Genomic DNA, 24,273 nt, shown 5'->3' with positions numbered 1-24,273 from the left:
CAATCCTCCTGATTTTCGGAGACGAAACACCTGAGGTAGGTTTCCAAATTCTGATTGACACGCTTGGTCTGTCCATTCGACTGAGGGTGGAAGGCAGAGGAAAAAGACAGGTGCACCCCCAGACAAGAACAGAATGCCTTCCAGAACTTGAAAACAAACTGGGTCCCCTGATCTGACACCGCATCGGAGGGAACCCCGTGAAGCTTCACAATCTCATTTATGAATACCTGAGCAAGTGTCTTGGCATTTGGAAGTGCAGGTAATGCGACGAAGTGAACCATTTTACTGAACCTATCTACTACCACCAAAACCACCGTTTTGCTTGCAGAAACCGGTAGGTCAGTAATAAAATCCATGGACAAGTGTGTCCACAGCCTACTAGGGATAGGTAGCAGAAGAAGAGTACCAGACGGACGGGTATGCAAAAACGTGCGCAAATACTACAAGCAGCTACGTATTCAATCACATCCTGATGAAACTCCGGCCACCAAAACGATGAGAGAGGAGGTCCGCAGTTGCCTTACCACCTGGATGCCCAGCAAGCACACAGTTATAATGTTCCTTAATTATTTTGCGGTGAAGATTTGATGGTACAAATAACCTTCCTGAAGTGCAGGAGGCAGGGGCGTCCCTCTGAGCCTCTAACACCTCACCCTCCAGTTCAGGATACAGTGCCGAAATAACTACCCTTTTCTGTAATATCGGTGTCGGATTCTCATGGTCACCACCACCAGGGAAGCTCCGGGACAAAGCATCAGCCTTGAGATTTTTGACCCCTGAACGAAAAGTGACAACAAAATTGAACATAGTAAAAAACAGGGACCATCTAGCTGACTGGAGATATGACAGGTTCTTATGGTCAGTAATAACAGTAATAGGATGGATATCCCCCTCCAAGCAATGTCACCATTCTTCGAACGCCAATTTGATCGCCAAAAGTTCCCTATTACCCATGTCATAATTTCTCAGTCGAAGACAGGTTTTTTTTAGAAAAGAAGGTGCATGGACGTCATTTACCAGGGGACGGACCCTGAGAAAACACAGCCCCAACCATGACATTCGATGCATCAACCTCCACAATAAAGGGTTGGGAAATAAAGGGTTGACTGAGTATAGGTGCCGTGGCAAAATGATTCTTTAATCAAGAAAAATCCTGGAGGGAAGCCTCCGACCATTTGGAAAAATCAGACCACTTCCTAGTCATGTCAGTAAGGGGTTTCACAATAACAGAGTAATTTTGGATGAATTTCCGGTAAAAATTAGTAAAGCCCAGAAAACATTATAGAGCCTTCAGGTTGTCAACACGTTCCCAATCAAGGACTGCACGGATCTTCTTTGGATCCATCCGAAAACCCGAAGATGACAACAAGTACCCCAAAAACTGCACCTCCTGAACAGCGAAAACACATTTTTTCAATTTGGCAAAAAGTTTGTTATCCCTTAATATTTGGAGCACCTGCTTAACATGCCCCCAATGTGTCTCAAAATCAGGTGAGTAAACTAAAATATCGTCCAGATAGACCACCACAAACCTCCCCACCAAATGATGAAAAATATAATTTATGAAATGTTGGAATACCGCAGGTGCATTGGTCAAACCAAAAGGCATAACCAGACTCTCGAAATGTCCTTCCGGGGTATTGAACCCTGTTTTCCATTCGTCCCTTTCTCTGATTCTAACCAAATTGTAGACTCCCCTTAAATCCAACTTGGACAATACCTTAGCTCCTACAACCTGGCTGAACTAATCAGGAATTAGAGGAAGACAGTATGGATCATGGATGGTAATTTGATTTAATTCCCAGAAATCTAAACAGGGACGTAGACCACCATCTTTTTTCTTCACAAAGAAGAACCCTGCCACCATGGGCGAAGATGAGGGTCTGATATGTCCCTTCTCCAGACTTTCCGCAATGAAATCCTTCATGGCTTGTCTCTCAGGGTCAGAAAGATTGTACAGTTTTGACTTTGGTAGTTTAGGTCTGGGGTTCAGGTTAATAGGACAGTCATAAGCATGATGAGGAGGCAAATCCTGACGCCCCCTCTCAGAAAAAACGTCCTTAAAACCAGACAGAAAAGCAGATAATATTTCCATAGAGACAGTAGCAAGGAAAATATCTTACCAGTAGTGTTGAGCGAGCATGCTCGACACTGCTCGGTACTCGCCCGAGCATCTCACTACTCGGGATGTTCGGCGAGTATCAGGCAGGCAGGGAGGCAGGCTGTATAGGAGACGCAGTGGTTATACCAGCAAACACTGCATTACAGTCCTGTGTACTCCTGTTGGTCAAATTGCTAGACTTATCACCCCGGTTTCAGGGGCCAGGAAAAAATGTATTTTTTTTCATCTAAATCCTGTTTTTTTTTTTTTCCTCAGTCAGACTGTCCAAATACGCGTCTTATTAACCTTTTGGTATCCCCCCCCCCCAAAAAAAAAAAATAATTGAGCGTGTCTGTGACTGTTCAGACACCAATATATCTGTTTAAAAGAGTCTGGTGTAGGCCAGAAAAATAGAACTGTGGTTTTGCAGTTCCACGGGTCAAATCTCTGTATTATCCTGTTTTTGGCATTTTTTGCCGTAAAAAAAAACCTTATAATAGTGTCTCCCTGACTGGTCAGACACCAATATATCTGTTTAAAAGAGTCTGGTGTAGGCCAGAAAAATATAACTGTGGTTTTGCAGTTCCAAGGGTCAAATCTCTGTATTATCCTGTTTTTGGCATTTTTTGCCATAAAAAAAACTCATAATAGTGTCTCCCTGACTGGCCAGACACTAATATATCTGTTTAAAAGAGTCTGGTGTAGGCCAGAAAAATAGAACTGTGGCTTTGCAGTTCCATGGGTCAAATCTCTGTATTATCCTGTTTTTGGCATTTTTTACCGTAAAAAAAACAGTAATAGTGTCTCCCTGATTGGTCAGACACCAATATATCTGTTTAAAAGAATCTGGTGAAGGCCAAAAAAATATAACTGTGGTTTTGCTGTTCCACGGTTCAAATCTCTGTATTATCCAGCTTTTGGTATTTTTTCCGTAAAGAAAAACAGTAATAGTGTCTCCCTGATTGTTCAGACACAAATATATCTGTTTGAAAGATTCTGGTGTAGGCCAGAAAAATATAGCTGTGGTTTTGCAGTTCCACGGTTCAAATCTCTGTATTATCCAGCTTTTGGTATTTTTTCCGTAAAGAAAAACAGTAATAGTGTCTCCCTGATTGTTCAGACACAAATATATCTGTTTAAAAGATTCTGGTGTAGGCCAGAAAAATATAACTGTAGGTTTGCAGTTCCACGGTTCAAATCTCTGTATTATCCACTTTTGGGCCTTTTTTACATTAAAAAAAACAGTTTGAGTGCGTCGCTGACTGTTCAGCCCCAAATATATCTATTAAAAAAAAGTCTGGTATACGCCAGTAAATTAGAACTGTGGTTTTGCAGTTCCACGGTTCAAATCTCTGTATTATCAAGCTTTTGGCCTGTTTTACGTAAAAAAAAAAAAATAAAATAGTGTCTCTCTGTCTGTTCAGTCACAAATATATCTGTTTAAAAGATTCTGGTGTAGGCCAGAGAAATAGAAATGTGGTTTTCCTCTTCCATGGTTCTAATCTCCTTTTTGTTACCCTTGTTCCATTGATAGTGCGAGTGTAAGCTATTTTACTTCGTTTACAATGGGCAAGGCGCGTGGCAAGGGCCGTGGAACTGGATGTTCTGGTGATGGTGCATGTAGAGGACAGGGCCGTGGCCAAAGTGAAAATGTGCCACAACCAACAGCCACATCTTCTCGCTCCCACTTCTTGACCGAATTACTAGGGAACCACACTACAACACCAGTATTGCGAACTGATCAGTGTGAACAGGTTATTAATTGGATAGCAGATAATACTTCCAGTTAACTGGGCACCACCACCTCCGGTCTGTCTTCCACACGGTCAAGTTTTAGTAGCCGTGAGTCTCAACCACATACTCCTCCTCACCCTGATGCTCCTTCCTCCCACCATGCCGAGTGTCATCAGACAGCAACTGATCCCACACTTGGACACTCTGAAGAGCTGTTCACTGGTCCATTTCCATATTTGTGCCCCTCGCCTGCTCCGCTTGAAGTGGTGGAAGAGGAGATTCCATGTAGCGATGCCCAAATATTTGAACAGCCATGGCCACAGGAAGTCAACGCTGGCAATTTGTCACAAGTGGTGGACGATGACGAGACACAATTGCCAGGAAGTGAGGAGGAGGATTATGGTGTGCAAGTGGAAGAGGAGGAGGTGGTGGATGATCTAGTCACTGACCCAACGTGGAAGGAGGACATGCAGAGCGAGGCCAGCAGCACACAGGGGGAGGGAGGCAGAGTACCCCAACAGGCAGGAAGTAGCAGTGTGGTGGCCGCACACAGAAGGCGGGCAACCGTTCCCCGTAACACCAACACGAGGGACGTTGCCAGCACAACCAGTAGGTCTTCCAGAGTCTGGAATTTTTTTAAAGACTCTGCTGATAACCCCAAAAAGGCCATTTGTACCACCTGCCATGCCAGCATCAGCAGGGGTGACAAAACTACCAGCCTGACCACCACCAGCATGATCAGGCACATGGCAGCAAAGCACCCGACTCTGTGGGGCGAACCCCAGGGTCCACGACCTGTGTCAGCGGGTGTCACCACTGCTTCTTCCGCTGTTGTGCGTGTAATAGAACCCCCTGTTGTGCGTGCAAGGCAATCCCCTGTCCATACTGCATGTAAAGATGCCCCCTCCTCTCAGTCTGCACTTGTTATGGCAGTTTCTCAAGAAACAGCATCAACGTCCACGTCCACGTCCCACCGCAGCGTTCAACTATCCATATCCCGGAGCTTTGAACGAAAGCGCAAATTTGCAGCCAACGCCCCACAGGCCACAGTCCTAAATTCGCACATTTCACGACTGCTTGCGTTGGAAATGCTGCCTTTTAGGCTGGGGGAGACGGAATCCTTCCGCAACCTTATGGCGGTGGCCATCCCTCGGTACTCGGTCCCCAGCCGACACTATTTTGCCCGGTGTGCCATCCCCGCACTACACAAGCATGTGTCCCAAAACATCTGCCGTGCACTCAACAACACAGTTACTGGGAGAGTCCACCTGACAACGGACACGTGGACAAGTGCTTGTGGCCAGGGGCGGTATATCTCCCTGACGGCACACTGGGTAAACATAGTGGAAGTCGGGACCCAGTCGGACCTTGGGACGGAACACATCCTCCCCACACCGAGGATTGCGGGCCCTATGTCAGTCAGAGTTGCCCCCACAGTGTAAAGCTCCTGCGCATCATCCTCCTCCTCCTCCTCATGTTCAGCCTCCATCTCAGATATCACCACATCAGTTACAAACTGGAAGCACTGCAGTACTGCCTCTGCAAAGCGGCAACAGGCTGTGCTGAAACTCATAAGCTTAGTTGATAAACCTCACACTGCTTGTGAGTTGTGGACAGCTGTGAAAGAGCAGGCAGATCTGTGGCTGAGACCGCTGAACCTACATCCAGGCATGGTCGTGTGTGACAATGGCCGTAACCTGGTGGCGGCTCTGAGGCGAGGCGAGATCACACACATACCATGCCTGGCTCATGTGCTTAACCTCTTGGTTCAGCGGTTTCTTAAATCGTACCCCGAGTTGCCAGATCTGCTCGTCAAAGTACGCCGCCTGTCAGCTCATTTTCACAAGTCGGCTACAGCTTCCGCCGCCCTTGCTGTGTTGCAGCAACGTTTGCAGCTTCCAGCACACCGACTAGTGTGTGATGTCCCCACACGTTTGAACTCTACCCTCCACATGTTGCAAAGGATTTGTGAGCAGAAGAGAGCAGTTGTGGAGTACCAGCTGGAACAAGGCCGTCGATATTCAGGTCAGACTCCACACATAAGACCTCAGGAGTGGACCTGGATGTCTGACATATGAACCATCCTGACAAACTTTGAGAAGTCCACCAAGATGGTGAGTGGCGATGACGCCATCATTAGCGTCAGCATCCCACTTGTCTGTCTTTTGCAATGCTCTCTGCAGAGAATTAAAGAGGAGGCATTGCAGCCAGAGTATGATGAGATGGATCAAGAAGCCGTAGCGGGCGATTACACACAGCCCAGCCTCATCTCATCCCAATGTGCATTGGGGGACAATGAGGGAGAGGAGGAGGAGGAGGAAGAACAGGAGCTGGTATCATGCGCTGTAGACGGTAGTACCTGTACAACTGTCGTACCGTCGGTTCAGCGTGGGTGGCCTGAGGACAGGGGGGAGGAGGAGAGCATGGTCAGTTGTCATCTTGGTGAGGACACGGAAGTCTTGCCCGTTACCAGTCTGGCACGCATGGCTGACTTTATGTTACGCTGCCTTAACCGTGACCCTCGCGTTGTCAAAATGTTGGGTGACAATTATTACTGGTTGGTGACACTTTTAGACAACCGCTACAAGGAGAACTTTCACTCTCTTATTCCTGAGGTGGAGAGGTCTACAAAAATGGGGCAGTACCAGAAGGCCCTTGCTGCAGAACTGTTAAAAAAATTCCCATCTGAACACGCTAGCGGTAGAGGTCACAGTTCGCTGCCCAACCAAGGCGTACAGGCGAGAGAGACGCAACTCCAATCCAGCAGAGGCAGGGGAACACTGTCAACGTTCTGGGACAGTTTTCTGAGACCCACCCAGCTTACAGGTCCTGAGGCGCGGGGTACTCTCACAAGGAGTGGAAAGTTTCAAAAGATGGTGAGTGAGTACCTTGCCAACCGTACCAGCGTCCTCCGTGATTCCTCTGTGCCTTTTAATTATTGGGCATCCAAACTGGACACTTGGAATGAACTCGCTCTGTACGCCTTGGAGGTCCTGGCCTGCCCTGCCTCTAGCATGTTATCGGAGCTTGTTTTTAGTGCCGCTGGGGGAATTATAACAGATAAGCACACTCGTCTATCAACTGACAATGCTGACAAGCTGACCCTTATCAAAATGAACAAGGGCTGGATTGGGCCAGACTTCTCATCACCACCAAATGACAGCAGAGTAGCATAAAGTCAAATCCACTGTGTTATTTTGGAAGGTGTATTCCCATGCACCGCTTCATTTCGGCTGTATTTTGCTCTTCTCCTTATCCTCAGCCTCCACCACCACTATACCACTAGGGTGACCTTGGTCCGTGTTGCCAGCATTGCAAGTTCCTTCCTCCTAATTTTTGGCAGCTTTTGCTTGGAAGGCATAGGCAAAGACTATGGGAGACCCACTCCCCAATAATGGGAATAATGTTTTTAAGATGCTGTACTGCATGGCTCTTCCAAGGGGCATTTAAATCGTCTTGTTAAGCTACTGCAACCTCCACGTCTCTTCAGAGGGACATTAAAACCATCTTTTTAAGCTACTGTGACCTCCACCACTCTTCCAAGGGGCATTAAAACCATCTTGTTAAGCTACTGCGACCTCCACCACTTTTCCAAGGGGCATTAAAACCGTCTTGTTAAGCTACTGTGACCTCCACCACTCTTCCAAGGGGCCATAAAACCATCTTGTTAAGATACTGTGACCTCCACCACTCTTCCAAGGGGCATTAAAACCATCTTGTTAAGCTACTGCGACCTTCACCATTCTTCCAAGGGGCATTAAAACCGTCTTGTTAAGCTACTACGACCTCCACCACTTCTCCAAGGGGCATTAAAACCATCTTGTTAAGCTACTGCGACCTCCACCACTATTCCAATGGGCATTAAAACCGTCTTGTTAAGCTACTGCGACCTCCACCACTTTTCCAAGGGGCATTAAAAACATCTTGTTAAGCTACTGCGATCTCCACCATTCTTCCAAGGGGCATTAAAACCGTCTTGATAAGCTACTGCGACCTCCACCACTTCTCCAAGGGGCATTAAAACCGTCTTGTTAACCTACTGTGACCTCTACCACTTTTCCAAGGGGCATTAAAACCATCTTGTTAAGCTACTGCGACCTCCTCCACTTTTCCAAGGGGCATTTAAACCGTCTTGTTAAGCTACTGCAACCTCCACGTCTCTTCCAAGAGGCATTAAAACCATCTTTTTAAGCTACTGTGACCTCCACCACTCTTCCAAGGGGCATTAAAACCATCTTGTTAAGCTACTGCGACCTCCACCACTTCTCCAAGGGGCATTAAAACCGTCTTGTTAAGCTACTGGGACCTCCACCATTCTTCCAAGGGGCATTAAAACCGTCTTGTTAAGCTACTGCGACCTCCACCACTTCTCCAAGGGGCATTAAAACCGTCTTGTTAAGCTACTGCGACCTCCACGTCTCTTCCAAGGGGCATTAAAACCGTCTTGTTAAGCTGCTGCGACCTCCACCATTCTTCCAAGGGGCATTAAAACCGTCTTGTTAAGCTACTGCGACCTCCACCACTTCTCCAATGGGCATTAAAACCGTCTTGTTAAGCTACTGCAACCTCCACCACTTTTCCAAGGGACTTTAAAACCGTCTTGTTAAGCTACTGTGACCTCCACCACTCTTCCAAAGGGCAGTAAAACAGTCTTGTTAAGCTACTGCGACCTCCACCATTCTTCCAAGGGGCATTAAAACTGTCTTGTTAAGCTACTGCGACCTCCACCACTTTTCCCAGGGGCATTAAAACTGTCTTGTTAAGCTACTGCGACCTCCACGTCTCTTCCAAGGGGCATTAAAACCGTCTTGTTAAGCTTCTGCGACCTCCACCACTTTTCCAAGGGGCATTGATATTGTCTTTTTATTCCACTGCAACCTCCACCATTCTTTCAACGGGCATTGCATTTCCTCCTAATTTTAGTCAGCTTTTGCTTTTCAATGCATAGGCGAACACTAAGGGAGACCCACTCCCCAATGATGGGTAGAAGGTTTTTAGTATGCTGTAATCCACGTCTGTTTCAAGGGGCATTGCAGTTCCTCATAATTTTTGGAAAGCCTTCCATTCACTGCTTAGGCCCACAGTGCACAGGAGACCCAGTTGCTATAAATGGAAAAAACAGTTTAGTTAAGGCCCTCTGACCTCCATGTCACTTCCAAGGGGCATTGGAGTGCCTCGAAATTTTTGGTAGGCATTGCACTCACTGCATGCCCTTTAACTTTGTAGCCGAACCGCTCCTTTTAGTACAGAAACATATCCTACAAGACATGTGTGGTTGACTGGCCTGATATTGATGTGAATGGTCTCTGTTCCTCCTGATCTTTCTCCTTTGCCACCACCTCATCCATCATTCATCACCTGAAGCTTTGTTTTAACGGGAGTCATAGAACTGGGATAGTAGCAGGAAAACATTCAGCAATCCTCGGAGGAGGTAGGATATGCGCCAAAATACTGACCACCTCAGGCCTAGCCACTACTACATACATGCGCTTGCATTCCAAGAAAACAAAGCAGATGCTAACTTCTATCATCATCATCATGCTCCTCATCTTGGCACTCTCAACTCCCCTGATGGAGAAGCCAGGGCCCACCGGAGGAGTCTGGTTCTCTGGTGGGCTCGTCCAATGCTGCCCTAAAGCAGGCCGGGCTAAGAAAAGTGTGTGGGGGGATGTTCCAAGGAGAAATGGGGGCGACTGGGGACCGTTTATGGATACCCGGCCGCCCCCAGGCGGCTGGGGAGCGTGTGTGGACACCTGGCCGTGGGGCGGCTGGGGACAGAGTATGGACACCCGGCAGCCGGGTGGCTGAGGACTGAGTATGGATACCTCGCTGCCGAAGCAGCCATGAGGTAGTGGCCAGCTTCGGCCTCCTCCAAACTAAAAGGCCCCATTTCAAGTGCAAGCAAGCTAGCAATATGGTATTGCAGCCTGGGGGTGGGTGGGAGGCAGGCTGCATACTTGCACTTGCATTGCAAGGAATGGGGGAGGTACAATTGAACACTGCCCTGTGACAAGGACTTGCACGGGGATAGTTGCAAGTCTTCATCTTCTGATGAGGAAAGGATCACTTCTGATGGGCACACTTTTATTCAGTGACCTGGGTGTCAGAGATGCTTCCAGGGGTCTTCCCCATGCTGTTCCCATGTCTTTTCAGCACTGTATGCATGTGTCACACAGCACATGGCCAGATAAGATTGTAAAATGTTAAAATGACATTTCCCGGTGAATGCATTTGTCACGGTTGAAAGCAATACAAAAGTGCAAAAACGCATAAAAAATGCTGCTTGTGAACATAGCCCAAGGTGTGGAGGAGTATTTTTGTTTTTGGTTATTTATTTTACCTTATACACAAGTCTTTACCCTGGAAAGGAAGTTCCTTAACATATTTCACAGGAAAACAGTTACAGTTTCGTTTTTGAACGTTTTATTGTGAGCCCATAAAAGTGGCTTAATACCGCTGACCACGTTGTTGACAGCAGTGACCTGGGGGTCAGAAATGCTTCCTGGGGCGATGCCCATGCTATCCCCATGTCTTTTGAGCACTGTCACTATCGTTTTGGGCACTTTTTAGGCTTTCTACAGACTGCCGGGGGTGCCGCCGCAAAAATGCTCGGGTTTCCCATAGACTAACATTGGGCTTGTTGCTCGGGTCGAGCACCCGAGTATCACGGCGAGCTCGGACCGAGCTTCGAGCACCTGAGCATTTTAGTGCTCGCTCAACACTACTTATCAGTTCTCATGGCAGTAATGTCCCCATTCAATAATCTCCCCGGTTTGCCAATCCACCAACAGATTATGTTTAACAAATCAAGGAATACCCAAAACAATAGGTGTGGGAAGATTGTCCAGGACATAGTAAGGGATTATTTTACTGACCCCACCCTCAGTTTTACATTATGTACAATTTGAGTAAATGCTTTCTGTTCAAGTGGCACCAAGTCGATGGCAAAGATGGAAATAGGTTTAGCTAAAGTACAGGAAGCAAGACCATGAGTTTTCACAAACTCAGCATCAACCATGCTGACTCCACTGTCAACAAACACAGAAATTTTCTCGGTTTTGCTCTGTAGCTCCACCTCTGCTGTCATGACAAACTGGGAACTGCAGGTTGGCCACAAATGGACCCTTTGTTTATCCAACTCCAGACTACCAAGAGTTAATCGAGTCTCCTTTTGTTTAGGAATTGAACGACAGGTTCCAACAAAATGTCCCTTTTTCCCACAAAAAAAACATACGCCTTTTTTCTTGCGAATCTCCAGGGAGATGTATGATGCAGAGACACCCCCTAACTGCATGGGTCCCTCCACCTTCCCAAGTACTGTTACACCCCCAGACCACTTTCCCGGCAGAGGTACACAACCCCGACAAGAAGGCCCCGGAGAAGGTGGTCCAGACGTATGGCCAATGACATGGCAGCCTCCAAGGACTGAGGGGTTTCATATACTGCCAAGGCATCTTTCAACCTTTCAATAAGCCCCTCACAAAATTGACTTCTAAGGGCTGAGTCATTCCATTTGGAATCCGTCGCCCACCTACGGAATTCCGAACTGTACGTCTCCACTGACCGATTCCCCTGCTGAAGGCGATGTAGCCTAGACTCAGCCAAGGCGACTCGGTTAGGGTCATCATAGGTGAGGGTCAGAGCTCCGAAATACCCCTCCACAGATTGGAGACAAACCGAGTCCTGCAGTAAAGAAAACGCCCACGACTGAGGATCTCCCTGCAGTAGAGAGATCACAATACCAACCTGTTGCTCCTCATTTCAGGAGGAGTAAGGATGAAGCTTAAAATACAGTTTGCAAGCTTCCTTGAAAAAAAAAATTGTTTCTACCTCCTGAAAACCTGTCCGGCAGGGTAACTTTGGGTTCAGGCTGGACAGGCCTACCTGCAGAGACCCCCACATTGGCGACCTGTAGCTGCTGATGCTGCTACTGAACCTCACAGTGGAGATCATTAACCTCCAGAGGCAGACAGCGGAACTGCTCTGCGAGCTCTGCAACTGAACCCATACCAAGGAGAAAGGAAAAAAAAGGTCGACGCCCAAAAACACAGAGAAAAAAAAAACAGTGTCAGTTTTTGTTTTTTTTCCCTCTTCAATATGTGCTCGGCAGGCGATAATGTCACGCAAGGTGTGGGAAAGACTTAGTGCAACACAAAGGGAAGAGGGAAAAAGAATAGTGTTGAGCCACCCCCGTAGTGTTTGAGTTCGGTTCGGTTCGTCGAACACCCGTGTGTTCGCCGAACTGTTCGTCGAACTGTTCGTCGAACACCGTTAAAACCAATGGCAGGCAAACAAAAACACATAGAAACACATAGAAAACACCTTCAAAGGTGTCCAAAAGCTGACAAACTGCTCAGAAGACATAACTAACACATGGAAAAGTGACAAGTACATATAGTCATGCGAAAAGAAAAGAGGTGGAGGAGTAAAAGGAGGTGGAGACACAGATATAGGCATGTCATGCCCTTCTAAAATCCAAAAAGTGAGAAGCCGACACGGCCAGTCCGCTCCTGCCCGTGCCACCTACGTGTCGCCGGGTTTGTGCCAGAGCCGCGGTGAACCCTGATGGCCAGCCCCCCTCTCCCAATACTGGTGCCTGTCCGCTGGTGGGTCGAGCGAGCCCCCCTGTGGTGGAGGCAGCTCTAAGCTTTTTAATTTAAATTGTCTCTCTAATTTGAATGAATACACTTTAAATCCATTTACAAGGATCTATTGGAGGGCAAGTCTCATGCCAGCAGCCGCGTAATTCCAGCTCCAGTAGCGTCCAGTAAAGCTGCTGCAGTTAAAAAGCTTTTATAAGGATCGAGCTCGGCTGTCCACCGCAAGGCATCCTACTGCCAGTCCCAGCCCCTATGCCTTGGGGTGCCTCCTGATGCTCTTCACTGAGTATCCCATGGTCCCGAAGCATTTCCTTTGAAAAAATTAAGTGTCTAAACTACAGGTGGTGTAGCTTGCTTAACAGCCGGGATAATCCGCTGACTAGCAGACACTGCTACTAGGCACAAAGTATTTCCTGGGCTAGATGCAGTTAAAAATTTGTAATTAGATACTCTCGTTGGATGCTGAGAAAGCATTCCATAGAGTCTCCTGGCACGCCATATATGATTCTCTTAAAAAGCTTGGGGTAGGGGTCTAGGGGACCCTTTTATAGCCAAAATCACGGCCCTGTATCGCAACACGTCACCTAGGCTGAAGATAAATGGAACTGTAGCACCCTGAGGGCTCGGTTGCTACAGACGTATTGCACCTCACCCAGAGGTGTGATATCTCACTCTCAGGTAAGGATGGAGTGTGGATCAGGACCCGACACCTGCATGCATTACACCACATTGCCGTGGGGCAGGGCGACCAATATGCCCCTGAGATGGGCATGACAGTCCCTGTCCCTGGCTGGAGTGGGGGGAGGGAACACTGAGGAAGGGGAACCCTGTAGTGCAGGAGCAGGGAGGAAGCAGTTCCTGGGTGCATTGAGAAGGGAGTATAAAAGGTGGGCACCATCTTAGTTCAGTGCAGAGAAGTCTGAGCAGAAGTGGCAGGGAGCAGGGGCTCTGCATGAGCTCTGCTCCGGAGGCAGGCCTAGTAACAGAGGCCCAGGCCTGGAAGAGGGAGAAGGAAGGAAGAGGAGCGGAGAAGGATCCAGGAACGAGGAATGAAGGGATCCCAGGGGTGCGGACGGGCGAGTCGCCACCGCACGCCCGAATCCACCTGCGTGGAGGGGTCAGGCCAAAGGGGGAGACCGGTCCCCGAACTAGTGGAGGCAGGAAACGACCCTCAGCTAGAAACCGGAGGCTCTGACATTTTATGTGGCGCAGCCCCTCGCTACACCCGCTAGGAAGGCACCACATAGGGTCAGGGAAACTGGCGCCAAGTTTACCAAGAGGAGGCCCGAGGCAGCCGGACAGAAGTGTTGGTAAGAAAGGCCAGACAAAGGACACACAAAGGGGGTCCTGTGAAGTGCTCCAAAGTTATCTGGGAGTTGTCTGAGCCCCTCACCTGGTGAGCACAGTACGACGTGGGCAGCCGTTACCTGCAGACGTGGTCTGGATAATAAGAACTGTGAGTAAAGGCCCTGGACTGCATCACTGACTCCGTGTCGTTACTGCTGCTGCCCTGCACCATCACCCCCATCCTCCGCATACACTGCCCTGAGGCTATACTCCTCCCGTGGGGAGTTATGCTACGCTCTGCTGCACCCACAACACCAGCCTCAGCGGTCTGCCCTGTAGCGGCGGTTCACTCTGACCGCAATCCACGGGTGGCGTAGTCGGACATTTAAACATCAAAACCACATAAATAGTTCCGCCACTGGTTTGACCGCCCTGAGCCACGGAACCGGGTCGCCGCTACGAAGACTACAACCACCAGCATCCACCAAAAAGGGTCCGGCTCCGGGTGTCCCAAGGCCCAGGGGGTGCGTCAGAACATTTTCATCACCTTTCACAATCACCAATGGGACAAGGCAGGGATGTCCTCTGTCCCCTCTCTTATACATCCTAGTGACGGAGCACCTGCTCTCATCAATTCGCCATAACCCCAATATTAGGTGGATTGAGGTGGGAGGCACCGAGTACAAGTGCTCTCTATTTGCTGATGATGTCCTAGTATATATCACTCAATCACATATATCCATCCATGCTGTTATGGCTGAAATAGATCACTTTGTTACATGGTAAAATTTTAAAATCAATGCAGCGAAGTCTGAGGCCCTCGATGTCTCCCTCCCCAAATCCATATAGGATTCCATCCAGTCCAACTTTCCCTTTGCCTGGCCCTCACAGGGTATCAAATACTTAGGAATTCCTATTCATAGAGACCTCTCCCATCTATGTTATCTTAATTTTGGGCCCTTTATTGAACAACTCCATACAGACCACGGTTGGCAAGTTAGAACTGTAAGATTCACTACGTGAACCGCTGGTGTTTTGTGGAAAAGCACATGTACACCGCGTTCCAAATTATTATGCAAAAAGTGTTTAGGAGTGATAAGGGAAGAATTTGTTTGTTTGTCAGTTAAACTCATTGATGGTGATGTGTGTCAGGGCTCTTTATATCACTGTAAGCAATTGCAGACACCTGTGCTAATTAGTTTGGCAGGTGTGTCCAATGAATGGCAAGACTACTTAAGAAGGCTCTCTCACATTATTAAGCAGCCTACATTTTCTGCCAAAATGGGAAAGAAAAAGGATGTGTCGGCTGCTGAGAAGCAACAAATTGTGGAGTGTTTAGGTCAAGGCATGACTAGAATCAACATTGTGCGATGATCAGGATGAAGTGTCTTGGCAATCAAGAAGTATGTAGCTGATTCACAGTACACACGTGTGCGTGCTGATAAGGGCAAATTGAGGACTCTTTCCTACAGGCAATTACGTCAGGTTGAAAGAGCAGCGGCAAAAAAGCCTTGTCATAGCAGCAGACAAGTTTTTGAAGCTGCTTGTGCCTCCAACGTCCCCCGAACAACAAGATGCAGGGTCCTTCAGAGGTTTGCAGCTGTGCATACGCCATCCTGTCGACCTCCTCTATCCACTTCACACAAGCAGAAACGGCTCCAGTGGGCCAAACATTACATGAAGACTGATTTCAAAACTGTTTTGTTCACGGATGAGTGCCGTGCAGCGCTCGATGGTCCAGATGGATGGAGTGGAGGATGGCTGGTTGATGGACACCCCACGCAAACACGGCTACAGCGCCAACAAGGAGGAGGTGGAGTAATGTTTTGGGCTGGAATCATGGGGAGAGAGATTGTCGGCCCCTTTAGGATCCCTGAAGGCGCTAAAGATGAACTCCATAATGTATGTGGATTTTCTCAAACAGCACTTCCTGCCATGGTTCAAGAAGAAGAACCGTGTATTTCACAGCAAGATAATTTTTCTGCATGATAATGCACCATCTCATGCTGCACATAAAACATCTGCATCTCTGGCTGATATGGGCATAAAAGGGGACAAACTTATGGTGTGACCCCCATGCTCCCCTGACCTCTACCCCATTCAGAACCTTTGGAGCATCATTAAAAGGAGTGTCTATGATGGCGGGAGGCAGTTCACATCTAAGCAACAGCTCTGGGAGGGTATTCTGTCCTCATGCAAAACAATTGAAGCAGAAACCATCCAAAACCTGACAAATTCAATGGACGAGAGAGTTCAGAAGCTCCTTTCGAACAAGGGGTCCTATGTGAAAATGTAACATCACCTAGAATAAAGTTTTGAGTTGAAAACTGTTTGATTTCAGTTTCTAACAACCTGCTAATGCTTATAATGTCAAAAATGACCATTTTTTTGGTCTTTATTAAAATGAAAAGGTTGATCGAAAAGTTTGGGGGATCTAAGAGTGTGGCAACCCAGTAGTCATGATTACTTCGAATTCTGACAATATGAGGGTCATGCTGCAGGTAGTGCAGCAAGAAGGCACTTATGTGTCTTGCGCATCTCGGAGCCCCAAAATTATTTTCCGGGCTAGATGCAGCTAAAAATTATTTTTAATTTTAAATCTGGTGGAGCTTATTATAGATTGCCTAATAGGATCAGTGCTGCACACTGCTACAAAGCCCAAATTATTTTCCAGTCAAGATACAGATAAACATGATTAGTAATTTGAAAGCTTAAAACGTTTGGTAGGGTGATTTTAACCAATCATCAAGCTTTTACTCTCCCCAGGATGACACAGGGGTAGAAAAGTCGTTTCGGATCCATGATTTGTTCATCTTTATGAACGTGAGTCTGTCTACATTATCAGTGGAGAGCCGCGTGCGCTTATCTGTCAGCACACCACCAGCAGCGCTGAACACACGTTCAGACAGAACGCTGGCTGCGGGGCATGACAAGATCTCCAAGGCGTAAGTGGCTAGCTCCGGCCATTTATCCAGATTGGAAGCCCAAAAAGAGCAAGGGTCCAGTGACACAGTCGTGGCTTCAATGTTTACTTGGACATACTCCTGTACCATCGTCTCTAGGCGTTGACTATGTGTCAGACTTCTTGTCTCCTGTGGCCTTGCAAAGGATGGGCTAAAAAAGTGGTGAAATGATTCCGCAAAATTGATGTTACCAGCAGATACTGTGGTTCTGTTACGGTTTGAGTGCTGAACACTTGACGGTCCCACGGTTGGCAAGTTGGAACTGTGAGATTCACTACGTGCACCACTGGTATTTTGTGGAAAAGCACATGTAAGATTCTGCAACAGTCTCTGCTGATACTCCTGCATGCGTGCATCCCTTTCTATGGCAGGAATAATTTCTGCAAATTTACTTTTGTACCGGGGATCTAACAGTGTGGCAACCCAGTAGTCAGGATTATTTCTAATTCTCACAATTCGAGGGTCATGTTGCAGGTAGTGCAGCAAGAAGGCACTCATGTGTGTTGCGCATCCAGGAGCACCAAGTCCCTGTTGTGTTGGTGGCGAGGTAACAATCATGCTTCCTTCCTCTGTCCTCTCCCCCCAACCTCGCACAACAGAAATGTGATCAAGGTCTCCCTCATCTGATGAGTCTTCCATCAGTTCGTCCTCCACTTCTTCCTGGGCTCCTGCACCTTCCTCACTAGTTTGGCTGCTACCATGCGCCCTGGTAAAACCATCTCCCCCACCCTCACATGCCTGCCGCCTTGGTGCTGCCGACCTTCTGGACCTTGCAGATGTTAGCCCTTCCGCATACAACTCCTCCTCCTCTACTTCCTCCACCTCCTCTTGTGCCACCACCTGACTCCGAATTCTGTTTAACATGTGCTCCAGCATGTAAATCACCGGAATAGTCATGCTGATAATGGCATCGTCAGCACTAAACATCTTCGTCGCCATTTCAAAACTGTGCAGAAGGGTGCATAGGTCCCTGATCTGAGACCACTCCTCCAGCGTGATTTGCCCCACCTCTGAATCTCGTTGGCCCAGGCTATACGTCAGAACGTATTGCACCAGGGCTTGTCGGTGCTGCCATAGTCGCTGCAACATGTGCAGAGTTGAATTCCACCGGGTAGGCACATCGCATTTTAGCCAGTGAAGTGGCAGGCCCAACGACTTCTGTAGAGATGTAAGTCGCTGAGCTGTGGGATGCGAACGGCGGAAGTGAGCACACAGCGACCGTGCCCTCTGCAGAAGGCCATCTAGTCTGGGATAGTGGGCTAAAAATTGCTGGACAACCAGGTTCAACACGTGAGCCATACAAGGCACGTGTGTGACATTGCCCCAGCGAAGGGCCGCACCCAGGTTTGCAGCATTGTCGCACACGGCCTTCCCTGGTTTCAGGTCCAGTGGAGACAACCATTCATGAAATTGGTTCTCCAGAGCTGACCACAACTCCTCAGCTGTGTGACTCACATTTCCCAGACATTTCAATGTAAAAACCGCCTGATGACGTTGAGCCCTACTGCCAGCATAGTAAGGAGGTGTGCAGGATCCCTTCTGCGCAGTTAGAAAGCTTGTGGCATGACCAGACAGGCTTTGGTTGCAGGTGGAAGACCGAGAGGAGGTTGAGGAGGCAGAAGCAGTGGAGGAACTTTGACATAAAGAGGACTGACGCACAACTCGTGGGGACGGCAAGACTTGGACAGCAGCCCCTTGTCCTGCTGTCACCATAGTTACCCAGTGCCCAGTCAGCGACATGAAACGCCCCTGTCCATGCCTACTCGTCCAAGTGTCTGTGGTGAAATGCACCCTGTCACACACAGAGTTTCTCAAAGAAGCGGTGATGTTGTGTGCGACATGCTGGTGGAGCGCAGGCACACCTTTCTTTGAGAAGTAGTGCCGACTGGGCATCTGGTACTGGGGCACTGCGACGGACAAAAGGTCTCGAAAATCCTCTGTGTCCACCAGGCGGAAAGGCAGCATTTCTGTAGCCAAGAGCTTGCAGATGGTGAAATTCAACCTCTTAGCTTTCTCATGGCTAGGAGGAAATGGTCTTTTACTTGTCCACATCTGAGGGACCGAGGGCTGGCTATTGTGCTTAGACGGGGTTGATAAGGGTGTCCCCGGCAAACTGCCGGTCTGTGAGGAAGATGCAGGCGGACATGTTAGGTTGCCTTCATCCAAAGGTGGTGCTATCGATGTCGGACAGCGCTCAACACCAGCTGGTGTTACCACCTCCAAAGAAAATGATGACCTGCCAATCACGCTGGCTGTTGCGGGTAAAGAGGTGGCAGGTCTGCGCCCCAAAACAGGTGTGACTGCTGTCCCCCCAGTCACAGAGGATGAAGAGGCCGCGGATGCACAAGATATGGCAGACGGTGGTTGGCCCGGCCGGCTAGGCCGCATTGTAGCACACTGAGCTTCCCACTGCAACTTATGCTTCATGTCCATATGCCGGTTCATGCATGAAGTACTCAAACTATGTATTTTTTGGCCTCTACTTAGCTTTTGCTGACAAATGTTACAGATAACACGAGTTGGGTCATCTTTATCGATCTGAAAAAATGCCCAGGCTATGCAAGGCTTAGCACCCATGCGACCTGAAGAGCCACCACGACTTGTGGTGAGAGGCAGAGTTGTGTTTGAGGATGCAGTTGTTGACGTGCTTCCAGTAGTACGTCTCTGTCCAGGAAGGCGCAACCTGACCTCGTCGTCACTAGCATCTTCCTCCACCTCCTCTGCTGACCTCATCTCTTGGCTGACTGTGGGTTGATAGTAAGTGGGATCTCCGACCTCATCATCATCACCCTGTGCGTTATCACACCCGTCGTCCTCAGAGCCAACCTGTTCCTGCCCTGACAAAAAACTAAAGTTGTCGCTCCAATCAGGTATTTGAGTCTTATCATCGTCTTCCTCATTGTCTCCACCAACAGGAGTTACAGTTTGGGAATGAGGGTCTACATTATGGTCAGAACCTTCTGCGTCTGGTCCTGGATCCGACTCATAAAGATTCTGGGCATCAGTGCAGATCATTTCCTCGTCTGGATTCACAGAAGCGCTGGAGTCGACCTCTGATTCCCAGGCTATAGTATGAGTAAACAGCTCTGCAGACTCAACCATCTGTTCTACCTCATACTCAGACGGGCAGCTGGAGATTTGGGAGCTGTGAAGAAGCAAGTGCGATTTGGGTGACACCTTTGAGGACTGGAGTATTTGTGATGTTGAAGTTGATGTGGAGGAGAGCCCACTTAAAGGAGCACTTGATATCCGTTGAAGCACCTGCTGTTTTTGTGCCTCATCTGGAATTTGTAGCGATTGGCGTGGCCGTAAGAAAGGGATCTTATCACATTGTCCGCTAAAAGAAGTAGACATTTTAGTTTGGCTGGAAGATGGTCTTTCTTCTGCAGATGTTACTGTTGCTTTAACACCTACCCCACGGACACAACCTTTTTTCCCCTTCCCAACACGCCTATTCCCCTTTCCACCAGCAGCAGGCCTTTTTCCACTCATTTTGGTGGTTAACTAATTCACAACTCTGGAGTTGTTTGCACAAAAAAACAATGGATGGTAACCGAGCAGAACTGAGTGGCCAAACTGTGGTATTAGGCCAAAACTATTGGCTGGGTTAGATGCAGAAAAAAATTATTTTGAATTTGCAACCTGATGGAGGTCAGTATAGATGGACTAATAGAGAAAGTCCGACACACTACTAGAAGGCCAAATATTTTTTCAGAGGTAGATGCAGAAAAAAATATATTCAGTTTGCAACCTGATGGAGGTCAGTATAGATGGATTAATAGAACAAGACCCACACACAGCTATAAACCCAATATTTTTTCAGAGGTAGATGCAGAAAAAACTATATTCAGTTTGCAACCTGATGGAGGTCAGTATAGATGGACTAATAGAACAAGTCCCACACACTGCTAGAAGCCCAAATATTTTTTCAGAGGTACTGTAGATGCAGATAAAAATTAGTTTTAATTTGCAACCTGATGGAGGTCAGTATAGATGGACTAATAGAGAAAGTCCGACACACTACTAGAAGGCCAAATATTTTTTCAGACGTAGATGCAGAAAAAAATATATTCAGTTTGCAACCTGATGGAGGTCAGTATAGATGGACTAATAGAACAAGTCCCACACACTGCTAGAAGCCCAAATATTTTTTCAGAGGTACTGTAGATGCAGATAAAAATTAGTTTTAATTTGCAACCTGATGGAGGTCAGTATAGATGGACTAATAGAGAAAGTCCGACACACTACTAGAAGGCCAAATATTTTTTCAGAGGTAGATGCAGAAAAAAATATATTCAGTTTGCAACCTGATGGAGGTCAGTATAGATGGACTAATACAACAAGTCCCGCACACAGCTAGAAGCCCAAATATTTTTTCAGAGGTACTGTAGATGCAGATAAAAATTATTTTTAATTTGCAACCTGATGGAGGTCAGTATAGATGGACTAATAGAGAAAGTTCGACACACTACTAGAAGGCCAAATATTTTTTCAGAGGTAGATGCAGAAAAAAATTATATTCAGTTTGCAACCTGATGGAGGTCAGTATAGATGGATTAATAGAACAAGACCCACACACAGCTAGAAGCCCAATATTTTTTCAGAGGTAGATGCAGAAAAAAATATATTCAGTTTGCAACCTGATGGAGGTCAGTATATATGGACTAATAGAACAAGTCCCACACACTGCTAGAAGCCCAAATATTTTTTCAGAGGTACTGTAGATGCAGATAAAAATTAGTTTTAATTTGCAACCTGATGGAGGTCAGTATAGATGGACTAATAGAGAAAGTCCGACACACTACTAGAAGGCCAAATATTTTTTCAGAGGTAGATGCAGAAAAAAATATATTCAGTTTGCAACCTGATGGAGGTCAGTATAGATGGATTAATAGAACAAGACCCACACACAGCTAGAAGCCCAATATTTTTTCAGAGGTAGATGCAGAAAAAAATATATTCAGTTTGCAACCTGATGGAGGTCAGTATAGATGGACTAATAGAACAAGTCCCACACACTGCTAGAAGCCCAAATATTTTTTCAGAGGTACTGTAGATGCAGATAAAAATTAGTTTTAATTTGCAACCTGATGGAGGTCAGTATAGATGGACTAATAGAGAAAGTCCGACACACTACTAGAAGGCCAAATATTTTTTCAGAGGTAGATGCAGAAAAAAATATATTCAGTTTGCAACCTGATGGAGGTCAGTATAGATGGACTAATACAACAAGTCCCGCACACAGCTAGAAGCCCAAATATTTTTTCAGAGGTACTGTAGATGCAGATAAAAATTATTTTTAATTTGCAACCTGATGGAGGTCAGTATAGATGGACTAATAGAGAAAGTTCGACACACTACTAGAAGGCCAAATATTTTTTCAGAGGTAGATGCAGAAAAAAATATATTCAGTTTGCAACCTGATGGAGGTCAGTATAGATGGACTAATACAACAAGTCCCACACACAGCTAGAAGCCCAAATATTTTTTCAGAGGTACTGTAGATGCAGATAAAAATTAGTTTTAATTTGCAACCTGATGGAGGTCAGTATAGATGGACTAATAGAGAAAGTCCGACACACTACTAGAAGGCCAAATATTTTTTCAGAGCTAGATGCAGAAAAAAATTATATTCAGTTTGCAACCTGATGGAGGTCAGTATAGATGGATTAATAGAACAAGACCCACACACAGCTAGAAGCCCAATATTTTTTCAGAGGTAGATGCAGAAAAAAATATATTCAGTTTGCAACCTGATGGAGGTCAGTATATATGGACTAATAGAACAAGTCCCACACACTGCTAGAAGCAAAAATATTTTTTCAGAGGTACTGTAGATGCAGATAAAAATTAGTTTTAATTTGCAACCTGATGGAGGTCAGTATAGATGGACTAATAGAGAAAGTCCGACACACTACTAGAAGGCCAAATATTTTTTCAGAGGTAGATGCAGAAAAAAATATATTCAGTTTGCAACCTGATGGAGGTCAGTATAGATGGATTAATAGAACAAGACCCACACACAGCTAGAAGCCCAATATTTTTTCAGAGGTAGATGCAGAAAAAAATATATTCAGTTTGCAACCTGATGGAGGTCAGTATAGATGGACTAATAGAACAAGTCCCACACACTGCTAGAAGCCCAAATATTTTTTCAGAGGTACTGTAGATGCAGATAAAAATTAGTTTTAATTTGCAACCTGATGGAGGTCAGTATAGATGGACTAATAGAATGATGCTATGCCCAAAAGATTTTACTTCACTAGGTGCAGTAAAAAAATTGGTATTCTATACACAGGTGGTATATCTTGCAACACAGATAGGCTACTCCACTGACTAACACACTCTGCAATAGGCCAAAAAGGATTAGCTTTGCTAGATTCAGCCAAATGCTGTGAAAAAAACTTGCACAGCACTGGCACAGACCTGCCTGGCAAAAACTGATAGGAACTCATGTAACCTAGTCCTGAAAAGGACTGCAATTACAATTAGTCTTTACTCCCACAACCGATCTATTTAAGAGCACAGACCTCCCTGATAAAAGTCGTAGGAAATGCTGTAACCTAGTCCTTAAAAGGACTGCAATCACAACTATGCCCTACTCCCAAGCTATCTGTATATTTGTGCGAAAATTGGCTTGAAATTAACAAGGTATAGCGCACACAGCAACAGCGGTGCCGTCTAACACGCAGCTGCAGCAGTGAGAAAATGGTGGCGACGGGGAAAATGGCTTGGTCTTATAGGGCAAGGACATGTGACATACACTGCCAATGACACATGCCCTTGCTTGTGTGAAAAAAAGCACTTCGCTCCGTGTGTGCGCTGCTGATAGGCTGACAGATTGCACCTCCCCACTGTAAATGCGGGAAAGAGAAAAAAAAATGGAGATCTTCATTGTTCCTGCAGAGATCCATCCCCTGCCCCTCCCCCCACCCCGCTGTACACTCAAACTGCGTATTAACATTAATTTTCATCATTACTGAGAAAAAATCCAGTTATGATTTTGGTGCACGAACAGTTATCGAACATAACCTCGAACAGCCGAATTTTTCTCAAATTGTTCGTGTTCGCCGAACGGCTCGAACACAGCCCAAAACAGCTCGAATTTGAGATTGGCGAACAGTTCGAGTAGAACAACGCTCATCTCTAAAAAAGAATCCAGACTCTAGGGAAACGGGCGAGTTGAGACCTCCTGAATGATAGAATATCACGATGTTCCCCTAACGTCCCTATATTGGCTCTTCACCAATCGCCGCACGCCTTTTTCGCCCTGTCTGTCCCTGGCGCTTGGCTCTGGCCAGGGAAGGAAGGGAATGAGCACTATTCGATCCCCACTGAACACTAAAGATGACAATGGAGAACAAACAAGGGAAAATTGCTTAGCTTTAGACGACTCCAGACAAATGCGCACATGGCCTCAAGCACCAGAGAGGAAGAAGTGCTACTCTCGCTCAAGCCTTCACAAGGAGTAATAAATATTGCCGGCACCTCCCTCTGACTACAGCAGGTATTTTTACATCCAGGTCAGGGTGTTAATCAGCCATAGGAAGGTAGCCGCTGGGTCCTAGAGACAGCCTCTAAGAAGGTG

Source organism: Phyllobates terribilis, unplaced genomic scaffold, assembly GCF_046119375.1.
Source record: "Phyllobates terribilis strain yellow unplaced genomic scaffold, ASM4611937v1 Scaffold_3__8_contigs__length_932513732, whole genome shotgun sequence".
Taxonomy (NCBI): domain Eukaryota; kingdom Metazoa; phylum Chordata; class Amphibia; order Anura; family Dendrobatidae; genus Phyllobates; species Phyllobates terribilis.
The sequence above is the reverse complement of the archived record's forward strand: the minus strand, read 5'-3'. Positions refer to the sequence as shown.